Consider the following 13,498-nt stretch of genomic DNA (forward strand, 5'->3'; position numbering starts at 1 on the left):
TCTCCAGGGAGTCCTTCCTTCTCATTAGGTGGCCAAAGGATTTGAGTTTCCTCTTCAGGATCTGGCCTTCTAAAGAGCAGCCAGGGTTGATCTCCTCTAGGACTGACCAGTTGGATGGCCTTGCTGTCCAAGGGACTCACAGGAGTCTTCTCCAGCACCAGACTTCAAAGGCCTCCATTCTTTGGCGCTCAGCCTTCCTTATGGTCCAACCTTCACAGCCATCCCTTGCAACTGGGAAAACCAGAGCCTTGACTATACACACTTTTGTTGGCAGGGTGATGTCTCTGCTTTTTAGTAGGCTGTCTAAATTTGCCATCGCTTTCCTCCCCAGGAACAAGCGTCTTCTAATTTCTTGGCTGCAGTCCCCATCTGCGGTCATCTTGGAGCCCAGGAAAATAAAATCTGTCACTGCCTCCATTTCTCCATTTCTCCATTTCCCATGGAAGCACGCAACACAAACTTTAAGTTGGGCTTAAAAGCTAAGCTTGCCTAAAAAGCCATTGTTCTCTGCGCTTATGAATAGTTTGAACACCTCTCTAGCAGGTTAAATGACAGCACCTGCTTCTAATTGTACCGGAGAGGGAGAAAAAAAAAACCTTTCCTTTTTAATGTGCTAATCATTATCCTGAAACACTAATGGGATTAGAAGGCAGGATTCAGTGGCTGCCTCCTGAAAATCATTAAGACCTATTAGAATAAATTAACCTTCATCCTTCCACTGAGTCCCTTCCAAGTTCCCTTTCCTCTCAGTGCAGTGGGAAAGGGGCTCTTCCTTGAGCACTGAAGAGTGGAGAAATTCTTTGGTATTTGTTCTCTCTTCCCTTGATCAATTTATGTTAATAAACTACACAGTCTCTGGGGAATTCTCCCCTTGCGTTTATGCAAGCTCCAGCCACTTTAATTATAAATCATGATAGGCCGACCAGAAGTAGGTGGAGTCCCGCCAGACCTCCACCCCCTCAGGTCTACACAACCGAAAGAATAGGGAGGGAGGCTCCTAAGGACCCCTTCTGCAATTAGCAGCCGGACATGCTTGATTAACTTCTATCCCAGTTTGTTCTCCCAGAGCCGCACTTCAGCTCACCTGAAATGTTTAATTACAGAGGAGAAGAAGACAGTGACGGACAGAGAAGATCTCATCGTTTCCCACACACATAAACAGCCATCTAGTTAAATTGCAACAGCATTTCTGGCACTAGAGAGAACTTGTAGGAGAAAACAAATCCAGCTTGGGCAGAAAGCAAGACAAAGTTGAATCTTCACTAAAGTTATATAAGGCATTTAATTTATTTTAATTTGGGGAAAATGATGTAAGTGGTGTGAGGCTAGAAACAGGAAATAAGAATTTGGGAAATGCAATTAGTTTGATAGAAGAAGTAGGAAACCGTGACAAGAATGTAGGAAAAGTAGGATTTACAAAAGTAGAAAAAAGTTAGATAATAGGAGAAGAATAACAAAGACTGTCTGATATGAATGACAGACTGTTAAGCAACAGAGTAAGAAATAAAAGAATTATAAATGTAAAATTAGAATGTATTGAGAGGGAAAGATGCACCGATAGATATCTGCTGTAAGAAGGAATGTGTAGTTCTGATGTCATTTGTAAGTCTTGTGCATGTTTGTGTCATTGTGTATAAGTGTTTAAAATATATTTTTTTTAAAATTTAAGTTATAAGGCAAATAGATGGGGAAGAAATGGAGGTAGTGACTGGTTTTATTTTCCTGGGCTCCAAGATGACCGCAGATGGGGACTACAGCCAAGAAATTAAAAGACGCTTGCTCCTGGGGAAGAAAGCGATGACAAATCCAGACAGCAGACTAAAAAGCAGAGATATCAACCTGTTGTTCCCAATTCAGGTCCGAGCCTGGTGCTGAAGCCAATGATGGACACCAGACACCATGTGCAGGTTTTCTGACTCCAAGGAAAAAGAGTTCCTGGCTTAAAATGCCAAGAACCAAGAACAAAAGATTAAGTAAACTTTATACATTTTCACTGAAGGAGGGACAAGGTGAGATAATAAGAAATATCATCTAATAAACATTTTAGTAATAATTCTACAATTTGTTCTATTGGTCTCCTAAGCTTGTATTCCTAAGTATTCCTAAGCCTGAATGAATACTTCCAGAAGTTACCTAATACACATTTCATTTGCTGCCGACCATCTCTATTTCTAACTTTTAGCTGAGGTCTGCAAGTTGTCTAACTCTTGTTACTTTTTATCAGCTTTCTAACTACCCATAATTGCTACAAGCTTTACACATGTACGGTATATTTCCAGTTGATAAGCATTATTTGTTCTTGCCAGGCAGACCCCACAATTACAGTCTTCCTGATTTACTTTCAAGTGTGTGCCATGACCTTGCTTACTTGTTCAGACAGCCCATCAACCCTGCCAACAAAAGTGAGTCTAGTCAAGGCTGTGGTTTTCCCAGTTGCAATGGATGGCTGTGAAGGTTGGACCATAAGAAAGGCTGAGCGCCAAAGAATGGAGGCCTTTGAACTCTGGTGCTGGAGAAGACTCCTGCATTGAGTCCCTTGGACTGCAAGGCCATCCAACCGGTCAGTCCTAGAAGAGATCAACCCTGGCTGCTCTTTCGAAGGCCAGATCCTGAAGAGGAAACTCAAAGCCTTTGGCCACCTAATGAGAAGGAAGGACTCCCTGGAGAAGAGCCTCATGCTGGGAATGATGGAGGGCAAAAGAAGAAGAAGGGGATGGCAGAGAAGGAGGTGGCTGGATGGAGTCACTGAAGCAGTCGGCGTGAGCTTAAATGGACTCCAGAGGATGGTAGAGGACAAGAAGGCCTGGAGGAACGTTGTCCATGGGGTCTGATGGGTCAGACATGACTTTGCAATTAACAACAACAACAACAACAACAACAACAACAGTTATGAGGACTTGAGGTTATATAACCATGGAAATCCTTCAAGCGTCAATAGCCTAACGTGTCTGTCCGTGTATTTGTGTGTGTGTGTGTGTTGTCTTCTGTTTTCATCCACTTTTGGTCACCACAATAAAAAAAAAGATGTTGAGACTCCAGAAAGAGTGCAGAGAAGAGCAACAAAGATGGTGAGTGGACTGGAGGTTCAAACATGAAGAACGGTTGCAGGAACTGGGTATGTCTACTTTAATGAAAAGAAGGTCTGACATTGACATGACAACAGACTAATATTAGAATTAGTCATTCTAATATCTGAGGGGCTCCCACAAAGAAGAGGGGGGGGGGTCAACCTATTTTCCAAAGCACCGGAAGGCAAGACAAGAAACCATAGATGGAAACTAATCAAGGAGCGAAGCAACCTAGAACTAAGGAGACGTTTCCTGACAGTGAGAACAATTAACCAGGGGAAGGGCTGGCCTTCAGAAGTTGTGAATGCTCCATCACTGGAGGTTTTCGGAGAAGAGATGGGACAGCCATTTGCCTGGAGTGGTGTAGGGTCTCCTGCTTGTGCAGGGGGTTGGATAGAAGACCTCCAAGGCCCTTTCCAATAACAACTCTGTTATTCTGTTGCCTGCTAAGAGGATTCTGCATGTATGAAACCCACAATTTCTGTTGTTTTTTTAAAAAATGGAAAGTAATGTCCTAGTTACTAGAAATGCAGAGAGGTGTGCTTATAGCTATGTTAACCCTTGAAAACAGGGTGAATTAGTCATGTGGCAAAGCAAGCCACCTTTATGAGGATTCTGATATTTTTATATTTGTGCAGGGCTGGGAATAGGTGTGTTCTGCTGGAAACGAATATTCCTCTGCTCCGTTTCCATAGAGCTTCGCATTTCAAGGTTTCATTCATTTTCATCTCAGCAGGCTTTCTCTACAGAGCTCCTCACCAATTCATTCCCCCCCTCCCCAACTACTGGTTCCTTGTCGCTGGCATGCAGTGAAATTACCTACGTCTGCCCCACCAGCCACTATAGAGAGAGTGGGGGGGAAAGTTGAGGGAGGCTTTCCTTAAATCTTGCCGATATGACACTGGAGAAACTGACAAGGGGGGAAAATAGAAAAATAGAACATAGAATAACAGAGTCGGAAGGGACCTTGGAGGTCTTCTAATCCAACCCCTTGCTTAGGCTGGAAACCCTACATCACTTCAGACAAATGGATATCCAACATCTTCTTGAAAACTTCCAGTGTTGGGGCATTCACAACTTCTGGAGGCAACTTCTGTTCCACTGATTAATTGTTCTAACTGTCAGGAAATTTCTCCTCAGTTCTAAGTTGCTTCTCTCCTTGATTAGTTTCCACCCATTGCTTCTTGTCTTGCCCTCAGGTGCTTTGGAGAATAGAATGAAGAGTATAGTATAGTATAGTATAGTATAGTATAGTAGAGTAGAGTAGAGTAGAGTAGAGTAGAGTAGAGTAGAGTAGAGTAGAGTAGAGTAGAGTAGAGTAGAATAGAATAGAATAGAATAGAATAAATATAGGAAAGATTATACTTGATGTGTGTTCATATAAAGAAAAAAAAACAGAACAGAATTGGAAGGGACCTTGGAGGTCTTCTAGTCCAACCCCCTACTTAGGCAGGAAACCCTATACCGTTTCAGACAAATGGCAATCCAACATCTTCTTAAAAACTTCCAGTATTGAAGCATTCACAACTTCTGGAGGCAAGTTGTTCCACTGATTAATTGTTCTCACTGTCAGGAAATTCCTCCTCAGTTCTAAGTTGCTTCTCTCCTTGGTTAGTTTCCACCCATTGCTTCTTATTCTACCCACGGGTGCTTTGGAGAATAGTGTGACTCCCTCTTCTTTGGGGCAACCCCTGAGGTATTGGAACACTGCTATCATGTCTCCCCTAGTCCTTCTTTTCACCAAACTAGATATTAAACCATGATTATTATGAGAACATTAAGAAATTTCACAAGATTAGGAACAAACTGGCATTGGTGGTTTTAATGGATTAACTGCTTGTGATGGAAGAAAGGCCAGGAATTTGCAGCTTTTGTGTTTTCAGAAGGGGGTCTGTAGGCGTGCGTGCACCATCATTCTTTGATTGTGGATATTAACCATAATCTGAGTCCAATGATGTCATTAACTAATGCCTCCAGGCTCAAATCTGTGTCTTTGAAGTGGTGCAGCACTTGGCTTAATTTTGAAATAAGTGTTGCTTCCTATCCAATCTGCCCTCCCTTCATCACCCCTGATGCTTTTGTAATATTTCATCCGATGAAGAGCAGCGAAACCCCCCAAATCCTCCTTTTAATTCTCTTGGGAGATTTGACATGGTCCTAAGTTAAAATATTCAGTTCTTCTCAGAAAACTAGCTCGGCTATCCTTTTGATAGCATTCTGCATGGAGTATTGGTCACTATGATACAAAAATAAAAAAAGATGTAGAGGCCAGTAGTGGGTTCCACTTTTTTTTAACCACAGGTTTGCCCTGCACATGCACACTTGCTTAGCGCATGCACACACCTTCCACACATGCGCTTGGCTGATGCATGCACCTTCTGCGCACGTGGCCAGCCTAAAAAAGTGGCTAAATAAGACGGCATAGAACCAGAGTGGGTTCCCACCCGCGATCTCCGCTACCAGTTTGCCTGAAACAGTCTGAACTGGCTGAATACCACCTCTGGTAGAGACTCTAGAAAGAGTAAAGAGAAGAGCAACAGATTTGATTGGAAGTTGGGCTGGAAGTTAAACAGTGGTGAAATTCAGCAGGTTCTGACAGGTTCTGGAGAAACAGTAGTGGAAATTTTGAGTAGTTTGGAGAACCAGAAAATGCCACCTCTGTCTGGCCCCAGAGTGGAGAGGGAATGGGGATTTTGCGATATCCTTCCCCAGGAGTGGGGAGGGAATGGAGATTTTGCAGTATCCTTCCCCTGAAGTAGAGTGGGAAAGGAAATTTTGCAATATCTTTCCCCCAGGAGTGGGGAGGGAATGGAGATTTTGCAGTATCCTTCCCCTGAAGTAGAGTGGGAAAGGAAATTTTGCAATGTCTTTCCCCCAGGAGTGGGGAGGGAATGGAGATTTTGCAGTATCCTTCCCCTGAAGTAGAGTGGGAAAGGAAATTTTGCAATATCTTTCCTCCAGGAGTGGGGAGGGAATGGAGATTTTGCAGTATCCTTCCCCTGCCATGCCCACTAAGCCATGCCCACAGAACTGATAGTAAAAAAAAATATGAAGGTTTGCAGGAGCAGGGTGTATATCGAGTCTAACAAAGTTTAGGGGTAAAATGACAGCCATCTTCCAATATTTGAGGGACTGCCACAGAGAAGAGGAGTTTAACTTGTTCTCCAAAGCAGCTGAGGACAGGGCAAGATGTAATGGACAGAAGCTTATCAAAGAGATTCAACCTAGAATTCAGAAGAAATTTACGGTCAGTGAGCACAATTAACCAGTGGAGCAACTTGCCACCAGATGTTGTGGAGGTTCTTAAGAGGAGATTGGACAGCCACTTGTCTGGAATAATATAGAGTCTCCTGCTTGTGCAGGGGGTTGGACTAGAAGACCTCGAAGGTCCCTTCCAGCTGTGTTATTTTGTATTCTACGGGCAGTTCTTCCCACCAGCCAGTTTTTCTTCTTCTTCTCCCCCCCCCCCGCCACCGCCCTTTATATATAAGAAGGGAATATATATAAGAAGAGAGACAGCTGAGAATTTTTCTGAAAGGACAGTCAGAAGGAAAATAATGGCTCGAGGTAGAAAGATGACAATTCTCTCCCCCCCTCCCCCCCGTCTTCCGAAATCTTGCTGGCGTGGAACAGTTCATTAGGAAGAATGGATCCCTGTCCTTTGGAGGTGCCATATTTTGACTTAATGAGCTGGCAACCCTATCAATGGATTGGAGTGTGTGCCTCTGTGTGTGTATGTGTCACCGCCAGGCACAAATGGCTAATGTGCTGTTTTCTACTCATTAGAGATAAACTGATTCATGAAATTGAAGGCAAAAGCTTCATTGCCCAGCATCTCATATTTAGGTGGCAGTGCGGAGACGGGGAAGGAAACGGATAGCCGAGTGAGACACCCGGGGAGGGGGGGGGGATTGCTCCCTGAGGAAGATTCCAGAGGTTCCGTTTTTGACCTTCTCGGATAAAAAAACAGACATGGAGAAATAAGTCGGTCTCAACAAGTGGGAGAAGTATTAGCTTGTGTGGTTCCGGGACAGCAGTGTTCTGATCTAGGCTTCTCGGGAAATTTCTCCTTAGTTCTAAATTGCTTCTCTCCTGGATCAGTTTCCATCCATTATCTCTTATCCTGCTCTCAGGTGCTTTGGAGGAATAGCTGGACCCCCTCCCGCTCTGTGACATGGATTAGTGATGGGTTCCTATCGGTTCGGACCGGTTCGGACGAAGCGGTAATGGTTTGGTGGCCTGGGTCGTTGGAACCTGCCACGCCCCCGAACCGGTTCTCTGGGCAGCATCGTTGGCGCCACCATCTTGTTTTTTGTTGCTGCGCATGCGCAGAGCAATTATTACTGCACTGTGCATGCACGCATCAAGCACAACCATGAGCGAACCGGCAGGAGTGACTGCCTTAACCCACCCCTGACCTGGATCCCTAAGAATCAGTAGGTCTCCCTAATGATTGATTTCCCCTCCCCCTCCACCCTAAAGTAGTACTGAGGCCTTAGAAAATAGAAATGTTAAAAATGAGCAGGGAAAGAGAAAAGAAAAACCTAGGGAAGAAAATTAGGACCAGCTCAGATCATCCGATAGGCAGACTAGCTGGATACCCATGCTTTGCGACGAAGCTACGTGATTGGGCGAGCCGGTTCACTCCAGTTCAATTCATTGCCTCGGTGGCGGTCGATGATTGAAACGCATAATGGAAGATTGCTTCCGCTGCTTGAGTTCGGAAGCGGTTCCATAGGTGCAAGGGCAGGCGTAGACATTTTGGTGAGGTACCGACGTTTAGTACCGTAAGGAGCCCCAGGCAGCTCCTGAGTGAATAATAATAGCAATAACAGTAGACTTATATACCGCTTCATAGGGCTTTCAGCCCTCTCTAAGCGGTTTACAGAGTCAGCATATTGCCCCCAACAACAATCCGGGTCCTCATTTTACCCACCTCGGAAGGATGGAAGGCTGAGTCAACCCTGAGCCGGTGAGATTTGAACCGCTGAACTGCTGATCTAGCAGTCAGCCTGCAGTGCTGCATTTAACCACTGCGCCACCTTGGAGTGGAACGTCTGCCAGTTTGAACTGAGGTAACGGAATGTGAGGGAACTGGCAGTTGGAACAGAATTCTCTTCAGGTGGGGAGGGGGAGTAGAATGTCTAACTCCTTAGCATCAGAGGGTGTGTGTATGTATGTATGTATTTATGTATCTGTATTTATGTATTTATGTGTATGTATGTATGTATGTATGTATGTATGTATGTATGTATGTATAAATACACACACACACACACATAGTATAAGAAATACTAATGATCTGGTGGTCATTTTGAAAAATTCTTTCTTAGCGAGCACCTAGAAGCCAAGAGGAAGCTAAGTGCCAAATTTCAAGTTTGTAGGCTTCACGGTTCTGGAGTTTTCTTGATGAGTGAGTGGTACTTGCCTTTTACATACATAGAGAGAGATAAGAGACTTAAAATAACAACCAGCAGTCTTTTGTTGAAACAAGGCTAATATATATTGCTAATCCGCTTCGCTTTCCACCTCATAAGACCCTTGAGTTGAGGAATACAAATTAAGTAGTCCTCTCCTTTTCACGCTTTTATTGCTCTAGTCAGAGGTCATTAAAAACAGTTCAAAGTAATCATCACAAGTCTAATGGTATAGTTTAACATACCATGTCAGATACAGGCTCAATTCCATTAATTAAAGGCTAAAGTGTATCTCCTACACGGTGCAACCTATGCTAGCGTGTGGTTCCGTAACGAGAGTTGGCAACCTGCGGTGGTAATTACATCAGCCTAATTTCTTTTTAAAAAAATTGAATTCTGAAACTCAATTATTAAAGGAGATCAGCTGAGAGTGTCTTTAAAAGGGTGTTTTTGCTTCCTCGCTTTCTGCTGTGGAGCGCGAAAGAAAGAGGTCCAAAAGAGAAAAAAAGAATCCTCCTCCTCTTTTAGTGACCCCATAATCCCTTGCATCGGGGTGGAGTCTGGGCAACTGAATGGAGCTGAGTTTTTACTGGCCGGATGCTCCTCCTGTTGCCAATGCGGAGTCTTGTTTGGCAGATATAATCTCATTGTGCCCAGAGAGAGAAAGATCTGCTTCTACCTAGGATCGAATTCAAGAGCCTCCTGATGGTGAGGTGAGAGATCCACCTCTAGGCCACCGCAATGAAAAAAACATAATACAAAAATACAAAGGGGTGACCTTGCCCCCCCCCTTGATTCATCCTCACCCATCACTCAAGGAAATGTGGCCACTGACTGAAAAGAAAAAGGTCAGATCAGCCATGCTCTGAAATATAATTCCTGCCATGCTTGTATTTATGACACCTTCCTTCATATTGCTCAAGACAGCTTTATAAAATTGGAAAATGCCGTTCCGTACAAACAGCTTACCGGGAAACGGAGGAAAGAATAATCCACGCATACAATAAAACAATAGCAATAACAATAGCAGTAGACTTATATACCGCTTCATAGGGCTTTCAGCCCTCTCTAAGCGGTTTACAGAGAGTCAGCATATTGCCCCCAACAATCTGGGTCCTCATTTTACCCACCTCGGAAGGATGGAAGGCTGAGTCAACCCTGAGCCGGTGAGATTTGAACCGCTGAACTGCTGATCTAGCAGTAGCCTGCAGTGCTGCATTTAACCACTGCGCCACCTCGGCTCACACACTTTTTTGTGTGTGTGTCATCCCCATAATACAAAAAAAAAAAGGATGTTGAAGCTCTGGAAAGAGTGCAGAGAAGAGCAAGGAAGATGATTAGGGGGCTGGCTAAAACACATGAAGAACGGTTGCAGGAATTGGATACGTCTAGTTTAATAAAGAGGGACGCGGTAGCTCGGTGGCTAAGATGCTGAGCTTGTCGATCAGAAAGGTCGGCAGTTCAGTGGTTCTAATCCCAAGCGCCGCGTAACGGAGTGAGCTCCCGTGACTTGTCCCATCTTCTGCCAACCTAGCAGTTCGAAAGCACGTAAAAAATGCAAGTAGAAAAATAGGAACCACCTTTGGTGGGAAGGGAACAGCATTCCGTGCGCCTTCGGAGTTGAGCCATGCCGGCCACATGACCACAGAGACATCTTTCGACAGCGCTGGCTCTTCGGCTTTGAAACAGAGATGAGCACCACCCCCTAGAGTCGGGAATGACTAGCACATATGTGCGAGGGGAACCTTTACCTTCACCTTAGTTTAATTTTTTTTTAAAGAACTAAGGGTGACATGATAGTCTTCCAATATATGAAGGGCTGCTACAAAGAAGAGGGGGTCAACTTATTGTCCAAAGCACCAGAAGGCAGGTGAAGAAGCAATGGATGGAAACTAATTAAGGAGAAATTTCCTAACAGTGAGGACAATTAATCAATCTCTGGAAGTTGCAGATGCTCCCTCACTGAGGAGTTTTAAAAAGAGACTGGACAGCCATGGAATAGTATAGGCTCTCCTGCTTGAGCAGGGGGTTGGACTAGAAGACCTCCACAGTCCCTTCCAACTCCGTTATTCTGTGACTCTGTATTTTAGGGACAACTGCAACAGGAAGATAGGTTAGAAAACACGGTAGTGAAAAGAGCAGAATGATAAAGGGGAAAAAACGGAGGAAGGAAGACAGTGGAGATTTGCTTTAGGCTGCTGGAAGAAAGGAAGGCGATAAATCTAAGAAAAAGACTGCATAAAATTGTATGACAAACAGGTTTCCTAAATAGGAAGCGTTAAGGCTGCAGCAGACAAGAAATAGGCAAAACTAGGAGACACACATTCAGAAGAAATGGTTACACGACAAAAAGCATCCTCTAGCGGATGAGATGTCAATTCTGTTCTCATCTCTGCTCTGACAAAGCTGTTTATTTACTTACACACTTTATATCACACCCAGTCCTGGTGGTGACATTAAAAAAAGCACCCATAAATCTCATTAAAAACAACCAACCCCAAACCAATCATTTTAAAACAACAAACATCCTAAAAACAGCAGGGATGGGAGAGGCTCACCACGACCTCATGGTGTCATCTGCCAAGTTTTCAAATAAAAAGCCCGTCAGCCAACCTTCCTTTCCAAAACAGGCAAAACAGCAAACTAACAATAGTAATAATAATAATCACTAATCCTGGCTGTGCAAGAACAAGCTATCCGCACAAATGCCATTAAGGCCAAAATTGAAAAATCCTCTGATGATGCCAAATGCAGACTTTGCAAAGAAGCTGATGAAACTGTTGATCACATACTCAGCTACTGTAAAAAAATTGCGCAGACTGATTATAAATTGCGGCACAATTCAGTAGCACAAATGATCCATTGGAATTTGTGCAAAAATTATAATATTAAAACAGCAACAAACTGGTGGGAACATCAGCCTGAAAAAGTCACCGAAAATCAGATGGTCAAGATCTTGTGGGATTTTCGCATACAAACAGACAAAATACTGGCGCCTAATACACCAGACATCACACTGGTTGAGAAAAATAAGGTCACAATCATAGACATTGCAATACCAGGTGATAGCAGGGTAGCTGAGAAGGAACATGAAAAAATTGCAAAATACCGGGACTTAAAAATTGAAATTCAACGACTATGGCACAAACCAGCAGTGGTAATTCCAGTGGTAATTGGCACACTGAGTGCTATTCCAAAAGCACTGGAATTACATTTAAAACAGTTAAAAATTGACAAAATCACCATCAGTCAAATGCAAAAAGCTGCACTGCTTGGATCTGCACGCATATTACAAAAATACGTTACGACGTCCTAGGCCCCTGGGTGGGGCCCGACTAGTAACCAATGCCAAATCCGGCGAAACAACTGGCCGCTGTGATACAATTGTATAATAATAATAATAACAACAATAACAATAACAATAACAATAACAGAACATACGTCTGTTGGAAGAGAGGGATGTCGGTATTGGAAAACCTACAAAGGGACGTGATAAGCATACAAAGTGTTGATACCTTCTAAGGAAAATATCAGAATGCGCAGAAATGAACAGATTAACATTAGCAATTAAGGAGAAAGAGCAAACTGAATATTATATGTTTTCGGAAGTATTTTACCAATGGTTGGAAAGAAAAAAAAAGAAGTTTGGAAAATGAAAAAAGCTAAAAAAATAAGTAGACAATACACTTCGATAAAGATATAAAACTGTTAGTATGTGCACGGTGAGAATAATGATGTTTAATGTTGATATAATTACTAGAAGACAGTAAGAAGAAGAAAAATGGAGAGAATGTTTAAATGCTCAATATAGTATAATACTAAACTTAGGGAAATAATGTTAATATGAATGTGAAAGATATGGCAAAAGAGGAACGAGATACCCAGACACACTGCATAAGGAAAGATGGAATGTTTATTTTTGCAATGGAAAAATAATAAAACTCTTTTTTTTATTAAAAAAGGTGTTGGCACAAATTAACTGTCAACCCTGAAGCTGACCTGACCAAAAGCCATTTTGTCCATTTCAGTGTTGCCATATTGGAGCTGAGGGATCGGGAGGGGGGATTTGAGGTAGAGGGGATCTTGTAGCCAAAACAAAATACTTTCTCTGGGGAACCAAGGTCATTCTCACACCTGGTTGGAAGAAGGCGGAAGGATGCCACCCGACTGTCGGACTGCATGGTGATTGGACCGTGATGACTGATTGTTTTGAGAAAGTGGGGAAACTTTTGCTTTTTAATTAGGTGAAAACCGCAGCAGTTTTCAGTGTCGGTTTTCACCCGATGTGTGCCAATATGATGTTCCCAATCCAAGTATTCTTTGAGGAATTCAATTGCCTCGGAGTCTTGCCTGCCATGGATTTATTACTTGCACCCCTGACATTAAACAGATTCTGAAAACTCCCGCGGTTTTTCTTGGACGGAAATTCCCAACATGGAACAGCTAAACTACGGGGCAATTGACTCTGTTTTTCTGTGACTTCTGAGATAAAAGATTTGAGTCTCCTCACAAGAGATGAACAGGACCATCCCAAAATGTTTCATAAAGGGTCAGGGTAAACAGCGAACAGGTAGTCCTTGAGTTACAACAATTCATTTAGTGAAAGTTACAATGGCACTGAAAAAGGTGTCTTAGGACTGTTCCCACATTTATGGCTGTTGGGAGCATCCACAGGCTCATCTGGTCAAAATTGGGATGCTTGGCAACTGATTCACCTTTATGACAGTTGCAGTGTCTTGGGGGGTCATGTGATCCCCACAGACAGCACCAAGGACCCCCCACAGTCCTTCTCCTCCACCTCCTTTCCGCAAACCTCACTCTTTAGTAGCACTGATGATGTTACTTAGTTTGGGTTATGAAATGTCTGCAAGGAAACAACCAAGCTCTGAGAGAACCAAGGACCCCGTAGAAGCAACACCATCAGTGCTAGAAGGGAGTGGGGTTTGTGGAGTGGGGGAGGAGGAGGAGGAGGAAGAGGAGGAGGAAGAGGAGGAGGAGGAGGAGGAGGAGGAG

General features: G+C 43.4%; 1 protein-coding gene across 3 annotated transcripts in view; it reads right to left on the reverse strand.

Annotated features, from left to right (window-relative positions):
- Window positions 1-13,498, reverse strand: part of KSR2 (kinase suppressor of ras 2) — a 202,982-nt gene that overhangs the window by 131,427 nt on the left and 58,057 nt on the right. The window lies entirely within an intron of this gene.

This window comes from Thamnophis sirtalis, unplaced genomic scaffold (genome assembly GCF_051295495.1).
Source record: "Thamnophis sirtalis isolate CommonGarterSnake01/CBP01778 unplaced genomic scaffold, rThaSir2_p1.2 scaffold_2, whole genome shotgun sequence".
Taxonomy (NCBI): domain Eukaryota; kingdom Metazoa; phylum Chordata; class Lepidosauria; order Squamata; family Natricidae; genus Thamnophis; species Thamnophis sirtalis.